This window comes from Sinocyclocheilus rhinocerous, unplaced genomic scaffold (genome assembly GCF_001515625.1).
Source record: "Sinocyclocheilus rhinocerous isolate Xijiao unplaced genomic scaffold, SAMN03320098_v1.1 scaffold1039, whole genome shotgun sequence".
In the NCBI taxonomy this organism is placed as follows: Eukaryota; Metazoa; Chordata; class Actinopteri; order Cypriniformes; family Cyprinidae; genus Sinocyclocheilus; species Sinocyclocheilus rhinocerous.
Window position 1 is genome coordinate 1 of NW_015634011.1, and position 12,928 is coordinate 12,928.

Below are 12,928 nucleotides of genomic sequence, written 5' to 3' on the forward strand. Positions count from 1 at the left end.
TAATGGTAAGAACCTAGTTTGGTCCTGCAAGCTTACAATTCGACACAACACATGCGACATGGTGAGGTTGCCGTTTAAAATAGGAACATAAAATCTCGTTTTCTTGCACTGCTCATATCATTGATTATAATGGTACGGATATAGTTTGATATCACTTGCTTGCGTTGACACAGTAGACACGGTATTTGGCAGCAAGCTTTCCCGCTTCCACATCTCACGCTGGTGTGGTTTTAGTTTGCTGCGTTTGCTGTCATGGCACTCACATGCTTGGCCTCATTCGTTTTGCTGTTTACTCCATTTTTGCTTTTGCTTTTGCCCTGAACCTTTTGTCTTTTTCTACTGTGGCGTCTGGGTCAGAGAGTGACGCGAGGACAGTAGCAGCTCACCAGCCATAAAAATAAAACAAGAGTGCAAATAAAGTCCCAGGTTTCCCGAGCATACAGCGACCTGAGATAAACCACCAGTCCTTTCCCTGATTATGATGTAATGCACATAACAAAGGAAAAAAAGAAAAAAAAGAAAAAAAACCGGGCCACTTACTGTAGGGATGCTGAAGCAATCGATCCCTGCCCTCAACCCCAGAGAAAGGGTTTAAAAGTCAGATGATATAGTTATGGCTTCTTCATTTTCTTGTCTTTTAGTTTCTCTTTGTTTGTTTTTTTGGTTTTTTCCTTCAGTGGAAGGTTATGTAATTCTGTATGATAAATCCCTGTGGGTGGCATATTTATTTTAATGGTTCTCTATGTTGGCGGAGGGGAGCAAAATATTCAACTCTTGGTTACAAGAATACCACAATTAAAGTGCATCTTATGCTGATGTTTATTAAAAGTATACTTACAAGCTCTGTTCCTAAACCTACTGATCTTTCTTCTTAGACAGCACTAGACTCTGTCTGTCATAAACATGACGCCAAGGCTATTCCAAACGATTTGTGCATTATTATGCTGCTTTCCAGGATACCTTGTTTTGCATAAAATTCATGCAGCAAGTATCCTTCAGGGAGAATTTAATCCCAGAATGTATGCGACAAACTCAGTGAAAAAAATTAAGATGACAGTAAGAGGAATACAATTTTAATGCAGAAAGTATCATAAAAAATTTACAACTTTACCCATTATTTGTGTGCTGCTGTACATATTTACATGAAAAGTCAGACTATATTGGAATTAATAGTTGTGACTCCAGTGCACTTTGTGTAGTGCACTAAGTTGCTGCCTATGTAGAGTGTTCCAAATCAGTCACTTGTGCTTTAGAAAGTAGCAGCCTATGTAGACAGCAATGCAGCTCACTAGGTTTTGGAACAGAGCTTCAAGAGAGTCCAGAAGTAAATGTTTGTCCTGTCAATGAAGTGTTCCGCTTTCTTTAAATGATGCATTATCTTTCCCTCGTACAACCCTTTTGCTGTAATCTGTGACTTTATTATAAAGAAAACCATGAATTTTTTTCTTTTTAATTCGACAATCTAGGGTTTTTTTTTTTTTTAAGTAGAGTTGTGCGCAGTTCAGAACTGAATTGAGAATTGCTTTTCAATTCCAAATCAGTTACTGAATTTGAACTGAGGTATGAAATGGGATGCAGATTGCAATTCAAATGTGAAAGGAAGTAGAATTTACATTCATTTAAAAGAAATATGACTATTTTGAACTAAATGCAACAGTCAGGTTCCAAAAGTAAAATTTGATTTTCTCCTTAGCAAAAATTATTTTTTTAAAGACGGACCTGTTGTGAGCTCCGAGGTTGTTTATCGATGATATTTTCTGAAGCCATCTGTTAACATTTTTAAAGTAGTCCTGTTTAACAGCAGACAACATCTGTGATGAAAAACTGCATTACCCATGATGCTGTGCAGAAAATTTGTGCCAAAAGAGCTTGCTGTGAAAGTTCTCTCCCATATCAAGTTGGTCTTCATCCGCTCTCAAAATACTTAAATATTTGTATGTGTGTATATATATATATATATATATGCTTATTATACAATAAACGTAATGTATTTTTTTCTACAGATATAATCAACTTTAAATCCATAGTTTTATATTTCAACATTGTTTTTAATAGGGCTGCATGATAAATCGCATGCGATATTTAACGCGCATCTTGTCAGAAAGCCGGTTCTGTAATCAGCGGTAAATCTCCATTACGTGCGTGCTTTCACATTGAGCAGCATTAACTACACAGAGCCGTTGTTCACTGACGAGCTGCGCAAAAAATCGTGTGAATATGAACGTGGTTTTGCGCAGCTCGTCAGTGAACAACGGCTCTGTGTAGTTAATGCTGCTCAATGTGAAAGCCCGCACGTGATGGAGATTTACCGCTGATTACAGAACCGGCTTTACTGATAAGATGCGCGTTAAATATCGCATGCGATTTATCGTGCAGCCCTACAACAGATACAGGAAGAACCATGAAAGCCTTTAAAAAATCCATAGTGAAGGAATGCAATTTACCTGAATTGGAGTCCGGGAACGACAGATAGCATATACTTGTTTTCTAAAATGAGAGAAACAAAGAACACTCAATATCTTACAATTCATCTGAATTCATGTTTAATCTGACAGGACGATATAAAAGAACAGTTTGGTACCTCTTTTTCAGTGAGTTTGGAGTGGTGTGGGTAGATAACCTACAGTAGAAAAAAATAACATGGAAAATGAAAAAATTTTGTATTTTTAAAACTGCATTTCACAAATGCATAAATGGCACATAGATTAAAATATTTTTAATGCACAAATATTTCATAGCTACTGAATCTTTCAGACATATTGATCACAATGTCAGTCACAGTAACATGCACAAAATGAACCGCTTACACTGCTCTAATATCCTGCTGTACTATAAAACTGCATGCAATTACAGCAAATTGCAATAAAATAAAAAGTAGCAAATTATTAAAAAAATATATACAGTACTGCGCAAAAGTCTTAGGCCATTAGTATTTTCACCAACAACAAAAAAATGGTTTCAAGTCAGTTATTTCGTTCTTTTGCTGTAGTGCGTCAGTAGTATCCGTTTTCATTTTCCAAACATTCCTTTTGCCATTAATTGTGATAATCCAGATTTTTATTTGCACAAGGAGTCTGACAGCAGCCAGTGCTGCACACAGAGATCTGATCTGATCTGATCATCCAGTCTGTCTGGAATGTCATGAAGAAACAGAAGAAACTGAGACAGACTCAATCCAGAAGAACGGTGGCAACGTCTCCAAGACACTTGAAGAAACCTTCCTGCAAAGCTGTACTGTGAAAAGTTTTAGGCACTTGCGTAAAAATGCTGTAACGTGAGGATGCTATCAAAAATAATGCCATAAATAGATTTTCTTTATCAATTAACTAAATCAAATCAACATTTGGTGCAACCACCCTTTTTCACCCTTCTCACAGCTTTTTTCCAAGCTACATTTGCACATAGTATTTCAGGTATCTTTGCAGGAAGGTTTCTTGAAGCATCTCGGAGACGTTGCTACAGTTCTTCTGGATTGAGTCTGTCTCAGTTTCTTCTGTTTCTTCATGTCATTCCAGACAGACGGGATGATCAGATCAGATCAGAGCACTGGCTGCTATCAGACTCCTTGTGCAAACAAAAATCTCACTGGATTATTACAATTAATGGCAAAAGGAATGTTTGGTAAAGGAAACTTATATTTCCCACTGACACACTACAGCAAAAGAACGAAATAACTGGCTTAAATCCATTGTTTTTGTTGGTGGAAATAATATTGGCCTAAAACTTTTGCACAGTACTATATATATATATATATATATATATATATGTTTGGGATCAGTTAGATTTTTAATGTTTTTAATGGAGTCTCTTCTGCTCATCAAGGCTGTATTTATTTGAGCAAAAATACAGAAAAAAAAAACAGTAATATTGTGAAATATTATTTCAATTTCTAATATTGGTTTATTTTTTTAATATACTTTAAAAAAAAAAATTTTTTTCTATGATGCAGTGCTGAATTTTCAGTGTCACACAATCCTTCAGAAATCATTCTAATATGCTGATTTATTGAGTCCAGCTGTCTAATCCCTTGTAGGTGTGTTTTGTCATCACACACCCACATGGTGGTTGTATTTCCTTTTAGCCGTCCTCTTGTGCCCCCATTCCTCCCTCTTCTCCAGCTCTGGCTCTTTTGTAACAGCACTATGTCTGTTTTAACTGTAGGAGTGGCTGTTGGCTCACCGCATGTCTCTCTTGTGTGTGTGTGTGTGTGTGTATGGCTGGTTTTTAGCCTTTTCTGCCCTGTTGCCCTCTTCCTCTTCTCCTACACTGTTTCCCTGCTCTCTAATTTCACAACCTTGCGAATATTGATCCAGTTTATCTTCCTGGAAATATGCTGAGTTTTTAACCAGAATGACGACACGGTGGAGCGAGCGATCTATAATGACAAGCTTAATTGGATTTGTATGGCATGCTGAATTCTGAATCTCTGGCTCTGTGTCTAATATGTTTTTCTTCCTTATTAACCTCTCTCCACTCTTCACTGCATGGTCACAGGGTCAGTTCTGTGCATGGCTCCTGCTAGCAGCATTGGTAGGTTCCTCCTCTTCCTGTCTGTCTGTCTGTCTGTCTGTCTGTCTGTCTTCCTCAACTCACGTAGAGATGTAGTTGCTCTTACAGGTGATTTGAAGCTCAATAGACTTTGACTGTCATGTCACACAAACGACCAGGTCAAATTAGCACCTGTTGATGGAATCTGATCAGTGCATCTGTTTTCTGCTTCGTTATGCTTCTATTCATCTGCAAGAGCACTTGTTTGAAATATTCACATTTCTCTTTCTGAGGTTTCACAATTTACAGTATTTTTTAATCATTATTAATTATTTACAGTAGTATTTAATATTATAATTATTTTATAGTCATTCTGTATATTTTATATATTCATATTCTTCCGTTTTGATTTTATCTCAATTCTGATATTTGTTTTACATTGGCTGATTATTATTTTCATTATTCTTAGTAGTAGTAATTATTATAGGAATTCATATTATTCAATCTATTTTAAATGATTTCTGTTTTTGATTTGGTTTTAACAGTGGCTATTATTATTATTATTATTATTATTATAGGAATTAGAAGTTTTATATACTGTATTTAGATTTATTTTAAACTATTTCAGATTCTAATTTTTTACAGTGACATTTATGTTATTATTATTATTATTATTATTATAGTGTTGTAAAGTTTATTTTTATTTAAATTTCTATGTATTTTACACACACACACACACACACATATATATATACACACTATTATTCATTATAAATCATTAACAGTGGATTTTATTATTGTTTCTATTATTATTAATATTAATATTTATGTTTTCATATTATTCATTTTACATTTTTACAGTGGTCTTTTAAAGTTTACTTTTTATATATTTATATATAATTTATGAATTCATATATATTAATTTTACTTTTTTTTTTTTTACAGTGGCTATTATTATTGTAAATATTACTTTTATTATTACCATCTTCATCAATTCATTGTTTTAAACTGTCATTTAAACAGTATTTGTGTGAAAACACCAGATCTAAGCAAACAGGCTTTTAATAATAGGCATTGTCTTGTCTTGTGCACTATTGAATGGGAAATGTGATCAGATTCCTAGAGACATAGCCCACTTGATCATAAATGACCACACAAATTGCCATTCTGTGTAGTTTGCCGTAGATCATAGGATCAATACTTGAAGTCTCGCCCGATCCGAGCGTGGTGGGCTAACAGCATGTGTAAATCTATCACCCCCACTAACCACTCATGACTTCTCTGGGTACAACTGATTATGGTGATAAATTTCCTTGAGGTGATTGTAATCAGCCTTTTTCCTCTTTTTTTTTTTTCCTTTATTTTGTTTTGTTTCCCATGCTTCTTTCGCTTTGCATCGTGATTGCATGCCATCTGCTGGTTTAACCTAATGATGGCTCGCTGCTCTGTAATATACACCATTACTAAACAACAAAACCAAAAAACAAACTACAAAAACCCTACCAACCAACCAAAACACCTGTTGCCATGGTTTCCATAATGCTCCACCTACCTTTTCATTGCTTCCATGGTTCCCTTCCTGAAAAAGTACCCATGATGTACAGTGCTACGCCTGCTACTGTCTCTGCAGCAACAACTCCTGCCACAAGTGTCCCCTACGCAACAACAGCACCAGCCAATCAGGTTTGCTCCTTTTAAAAGCTTTCTTTCATAAATCCCCGAGCTCTGAATAAGCACTTTGCTACAAATTCATTCCGCGGTCGCCATGGCGATCGCAAAATCTCCCGGCAAATTGCATTTGCGCTCACGACGGTGCTTATTCAGAGCTCGCACATTGGCAAATAGTAGTTGTGTTGTGTTGCATTATTTTCTCGTTTTGTTCTGCATGTCCTTGCTTTTATTTTGATGTCAAGATATCCTTCCTCATCTACACATACACACAAGCTAAAAATAGACCCGTTCTCACACACACACACACACCACTCCATTCTAGTCTGATTTCCATTTATTCTGCCACTCTTTGTCTGCGTCACGGGCTTCGGGAAAGCAGGGAGAAGGTGAGTTGCACTAAAAACGGTGCTGTAGGAGGGAATCTGCACCGGCAATTACAATGTCAGACTGACAGTAGCCACAGACTTGCTTATTATTTCCGTTGTGCACAAATGAACACCATTTCATGTGTTTTTAGGCAAATTCAGAGGTCAAAATGCACTCAAAATAGCTGTAGCATTATAAAAGATCTGCATCTTTTATCAGTTCCCATCAGGCCACTCCCATTCTTTTGTATTGTTCGCTGGAGGGTCACATAAGGAGACTTTAAGGGCTTTCCCACTTCCGTCCTTCTTAAATGGAACCTTCCTGTCAGTCAGTGGCTTTTCCTGTTGTTTCACGGCCCTGAATTTACTCTGCGCTCAGGAACTGGGACGTTGAGGGTTATTTGTAGTCTTGTCACATGAAACTGAACCTGTTTCCTGAAGGGCTCTTGCCAGACGGTTCGAGACTCTTTAGCACCACCTGGCAGGAGAATGAAGTACAGCACGGGGTTAATTGAGCATAAAAGATTTGGTTCATACAATTTTTTAATTGTACAGTATCTTTAATAATCAGTTAGGTTTCAGCATAGAGCCACAAATCTTGATGTTGAACATGAATCTGTTTGCAGCCCGTTTTTACTTAATATGTAATACCTAACTTGGTAAGAGTGCTCTGTTTTTGTGACATTTTCACAATTATTTTTGTGGTTTTGAAATTTATAGTATTTTAAAATTCATTACTTATGATGATAATAATATAATTGTTAATAATGTTTAATATTTGAATGACAATAGCATTTTAAGTTAATTAATTGTAATTAATAAAAAATAAATAATTTACTGCTTAACCACTATTAAATTTGTTAAAATTATTTAAATAATTATCAAAATAGTAATATTGTTAATAATAATTAATTCAAAAACAGTAAATGAAAAAAAAAATTTGTGAAAATGTCACATTTAAAATTAAAATTGTTAATAATAATGGTTTAAGATAATATTTTATTTTTAAAATTTATTAATAATAATAATAATAATAATAAATAATGAATGTAATACATTTAAGTTTTAATTTTATTTATTTTTTAAATTTGAATAAAATTGTCATTTTAGTTTATATGTTTTATATTTTTATATTATTCATTTATTATATATCATTCTATTATCTATTGTGTGTTTTATTTCAATTTCTTTTTAAAAAATACTTAATTATTTTGAGTCAAACTGGATTTTCGGGAACAAAAAGAATAATAATAAAAATTGATTTGATAGTGAAAAGTATCTCGGTATTAACAGGTGGTTCGGACAGCCTTGGTGATGTCAGCCAAAAACTAAAAATCATTTCATTTTGATGCAAGATTACGATTTATTTTATTATTATAAATTTATTATTTAATTATATTCATTTATTGTAAGGTCAGAAACAAATAAAAAAATACATATTTAACAGTTTCAAGCCAACATTAAATTTAATGTTGGCTTGAAACGTGCAAACCTAATGCATTTCAAAATACATCAATTAATATTTACGTAATACATTTAACCAATGATTTATTCAAAATGACTTGAGACTCATGATGTTTGCTCTTAGTAGTGTTGCTTTCGTCAACGAAAATTATGACTAAATATCGTCGTCAACGAACCTTTATCACGTGACGAAAACGAGACGAGACGAAAATGCTGGTCATGTGACGATGACTATAATTAAATGTATAATGCAATATCGTTGACGAATTTAGAACAGTGTTTCCCAACCGGGGTGACGCGTCTGTCGAGAGCAGGGGTGCCGTGTAAAAAAAATCCTTTTTTAATATTTTTAAATTGCTAAAATGTTCAAAAAAGCAGCTATTATATAATATCCATTTCTAATGTCGCCAATAATTAGAGATGCTGTAAATTCAAATCAGAGCGTCTTCCGTGTCTGGAATGGATGTATTCTTGAGTCTATAAGGAAACAATAATATAATAAGATAACTAAAATACAATTTTCATTGACTAAAACTAGACTAAATGTCATCAGTTTTCGTCGACTAAAACGACTAAAATGCTCAGACTTTTAGTTGACTAAAACTTGACTAGACTAAAAAGAGTATGAACGTGACTAAAACTAATAAAAACTAAAATGACAGTTTCACACAAAGACTAGACTAAAACTAAAATTAAAACAGGCCGCCAAAAACAACACTAGCTCTTAGACGTAATATAATACAGGTTTTGAGAGCTGGAGACTGAATACAGAGGCCTTTTCTCTGGTGTTTGCGTCAGTCTCAGACCCAGACAGACAAGCACCAGCGGCCGCTGAGTCATCGCTGCAAGCGCTAATCTTACACATGAGTTTAATTATGCAGAGAGAGAGAGAGATGGGCCGCGGGCAAGTGCGTTACGCAGAAACGAACGCTTGACTGCTGCAGATTTGAGGTGATGACTTTAGCTTGAAGCAAATGAACGCAGGTCACGTCATAATCTACTGAACTGACACTCTTAAGTGTTCAGTGGGACTCGGAGGCGTTTGGTTTCTGAACCGACGGGACGTGCACCTCCCCGTGGGGTGTGAAGAGTTCACGGGACGCCCGTGTCAGATGTAGAGCAGCAGCGCCCTTTGCTGGACACAAAGGGGAGTGACTGAGGACATAGATTTATTGCTAAAAGCTTAACTCTACTTATTTAAAACTGCTGTCAAATTATATGAAGCCTTTTTATTTACTGTAGCCTTTCTGTGTTTACTTGATATTTAAAATAATGTAATGATTTAAAATAACCACGTAGCTGCAAAATATCAAATTATTTAAAGACCCCATGATTTTTAGTGGTTTTAGTTCTTTTCTATAACTTGGCCTGAAAGTAAAAATATCTCTCTTAATGTCATAAAAGTAAAAATATGTTTGATCAGATATGCTCATTTAAATGTTAAAGCTCTGTAGAATTATACATTTTTACATTATATAATGATGTGTTATTATTTGTAATGTATATTTACATTATTATTAAAATTATATTTTATTAATATTTTGTATTATTAATATTAATATTTTAATATTTCATATATTAATATATTTTATTTATATTTTATTAATGTAAATATGTAATAAAAAATAATTAAAATATGCATTTACTTATTTTCATTATATTAAATGTATAATGAAAAGTAATAATATATTTAAATGCTAAAAGTACAGAGAATATAACTTTTATCAGATATGCATATTTAAAGTTTAAAACGCAGTAGAATTATATGTATTATTTACATAATGTATTTATTATTTTTAGAATGTGTATTTACATTATTAATATGGTGATATTATGTATTTATAACTTATATTTATGATTATATTGTTTTTAAAATAAATATGAAATATATTCAGATTATTTATATCATAGTTATATTATTATTATCTACATTTGATTACATTTTCTGTTGACAAAAATTATATTTATAATTAAATAAAGTAGTTATAGAAATTATAATAATTAAATATAGTCATATATAAATGAAATATTTACATATATAATTATATAAATTATTATAAATTATATATCTAAATTATAATATAGCCACATTTATGTTAAATATAATAAATATATATAGGCTAACTATATATGTATGTGTATGTGCACACACACACACACACACACACACACACACATACATATATATTCTTGAGTCTATAAGGTTACAATAATATAATAAGATAACCTTGTTTGAAATGGGTTTGGCTAAAAGAAAATTTTGGTTTCGTCTATACTACTAGGTACTTATACTATATTGACTGGGTTAAATAGAATTGCATTTCTAAAAAGAGACTAAAATACAATTTTCATTGACTAAAACTAGACTAAATGTCATCAGTTTTCGTCGACTAAAACGACTAAAATGCTCAGACTTTTAGTTGACTAAAACTTGACTAGACTAAAAAGAGTATGAACGTGACTAAAACTAATAAAAACTAAAATGACAGTTTCACACAAAGACTAGACTAAAACTAAAATTAAAACAGGCCGCCAAAAACAACACTAGCTCTTAGACGTAATATAATACAGGTTTTGAGAGCTGGAGACTGAATACAGAGGCCTTTTCTCTGGTGTTTGCGTCAGTCTCAGACCCAGACAGACAGAAGCACCAGCGGCCGCTGAGTCATCGCTGCAAGCGCTAATCTTACACATGAGTTTAATTATGCAGAGAGAGAGAGAGATGGGCCGCGGGCAAGTGCGTTACGCAGAAACGAACGCTTGACTGCTGCAGATTTGAGGTGATGACTTTAGCTTGAAGCAAATGAACGCAGGTCACGTCATAATCTACTGAACTGACACTCTTAAGTGTTCAGTGGGACTCGGAGGCGTTTGGTTTCTGAACCGACGGGACGTGCACCTCCCCGTGGGGTGTGAAGAGTTCACGGGACGCCCGTGTCAGATGTAGAGCAGCAGCGCCCTTTGCTGGACACAAAGGGGAGTGACTGAGGACATAGATTTATTGCTAAAAGCTTAACTCTACTTATTTAAAACTGCTGTCAAATTATATGAAGCCTTTTTATTTACTGTAGCCTTTCTGTGTTTACTTGATATTTAAAATAATGTAATGATTTAAAATAACCACGTAGCTGCAAAATATCAAATTATTTAAAGACCCCATGATTTTTAGTGGTTTTAGTTCTTTTCTATAACTTGGCCTGAAAGTAAAAATATCTCTCTTAATGTCATAAAAGTAAAAATATGTTTGATCAGATATGCTCATTTAAATGTTAAAGCTCTGTAGAATTATACATTTTTACATTATATAATGATGTGTTATTATTTGTAATGTATATTTACATTATTATTAAAATTATATTTTATTAATATTTTGTATTATTAATATTAATATTTTAATATTTCATATATTAATATATTTTATTTATATTTTATTAATGTAAATATGTAATAAAAAATAATTAAAATATGCATTTACTTATTTTCATTATATTAAATGTATAATGAAAAGTAATAATATATTTAAATGCTAAAAGTACAGAGAATATAACTTTTATCAGATATGCATATTTAAAGTTTAAAACGCAGTAGAATTATATGTATTATTTACATAATGTATTTATTATTTTTAGAATGTGTATTTACATTATTAATATGGTGATATTATGTATTTATAACTTATATTTATGATTATATTGTTTTTAAAATAAATATGAAATATATTCAGATTATTTATATCATAGTTATATTATTATTATCTACATTTGATTACATTTTCTGTTGACAAAAATTATATTTATAATTAAATAAAGTAGTTATAGAAATTATAATAATTAAATATAGTCATATATAAATGAAATATTTACATATATAATTATATAAATTATTATAAGTCAGACAGGTCCTATTTAAGTGATTTCTTGATTCAACAGGTCTGTCAGTAATCAGGTCTGTGTGTGGCTAGTGAAATTTAACTCAGCTTTCTAAAATAATGTGGTTAATCACAGTTCTTTCATGATATAAGAGGAGGGGCAAGTAATTTTTCATATAGGGCCAGGTAGGTTTGGACAGCTTTTTTCCCTTAATAAATGAAATTATCATTTAAAAACTGCATTTTGTATTTACTTGCATTATCTTTACGTAATATTAAAATTGGTTTGATGATCTGAATCTTTTAAGTGTGACAAATATGCAAAAAATTAAAAAAACAGGAAGGGGGCAAAAACCTTTTCACGGCACTGTATATATATAACAGCTCCATCTAATTATCAATAGCAAGTGCAATCAATGGTTTGTCAGTGTGTCTAACATTGGTACTTCATTTATTTCTTGTTGATTTTATTTCTTTTCCTTCTGCCAATAGTTTGTGAAAGAAACAGCATTGCGTGTTGTTTCTTGGCTATCGATATATACTTCCCCAGATTCCTGATTCTACAGGGAATGTGTCAAACCAGGAAAGAAAACTGCTTGTCAAATAGTTCATGGGGTCTTTAAATGCAGCAGTCCGAAATAAATTATTCTCAACATTTGTTAATTATAGTAGCTGAACCTGAATTATATCACATACAACATCACACTGTTCTTTACATTGCCATCGTCTCATCGGTCTCTGTGTAACCTGCATGTGAACCCTCTCTGGCCTTGCTTTCCCATCATGCCGTGGTGCAGCCGGCTATCAAGCTTCCACATTGTCGCTTTGCCTCAGTGCTCTGCTCACAATGCTGACGGTGTTTCATAGTAACTTTCCACATTTTGCAACTACACTAGGATGTGAAGCTTGGGTGCCACACTGCTCCCTGATCATGTGCTTTTACAGTTTGGCTTGGGCTACTTCAGTAATACATTTCAAGATGTTTTGGATCCAGGCAAAATATTAGTTATACGAGTGCCTGCTGGGAAATTAGACCACCTGTCATCAAATAGTATTGTTTTATATATATATA

General features: G+C 33.0%; 1 long non-coding RNA gene across 1 annotated transcript in view; it reads left to right on the forward strand.

The window, feature by feature from the left end:
• Nucleotides 1-4,012: 4,012 nt before the first annotated feature.
• LOC107744953 (uncharacterized) overlaps nucleotides 4,013-12,928 on the forward strand; it is a 12,487-nt gene continuing 3,571 nt past the window's right edge. The window contains exons 1-2 of the long non-coding RNA XR_001640545.1: nucleotides 4,013-4,530; nucleotides 6,077-6,171. This is a non-coding gene — a long non-coding RNA (uncharacterized LOC107744953). The remainder of the gene's footprint in view (nucleotides 4,531-6,076; nucleotides 6,172-12,928) is intronic.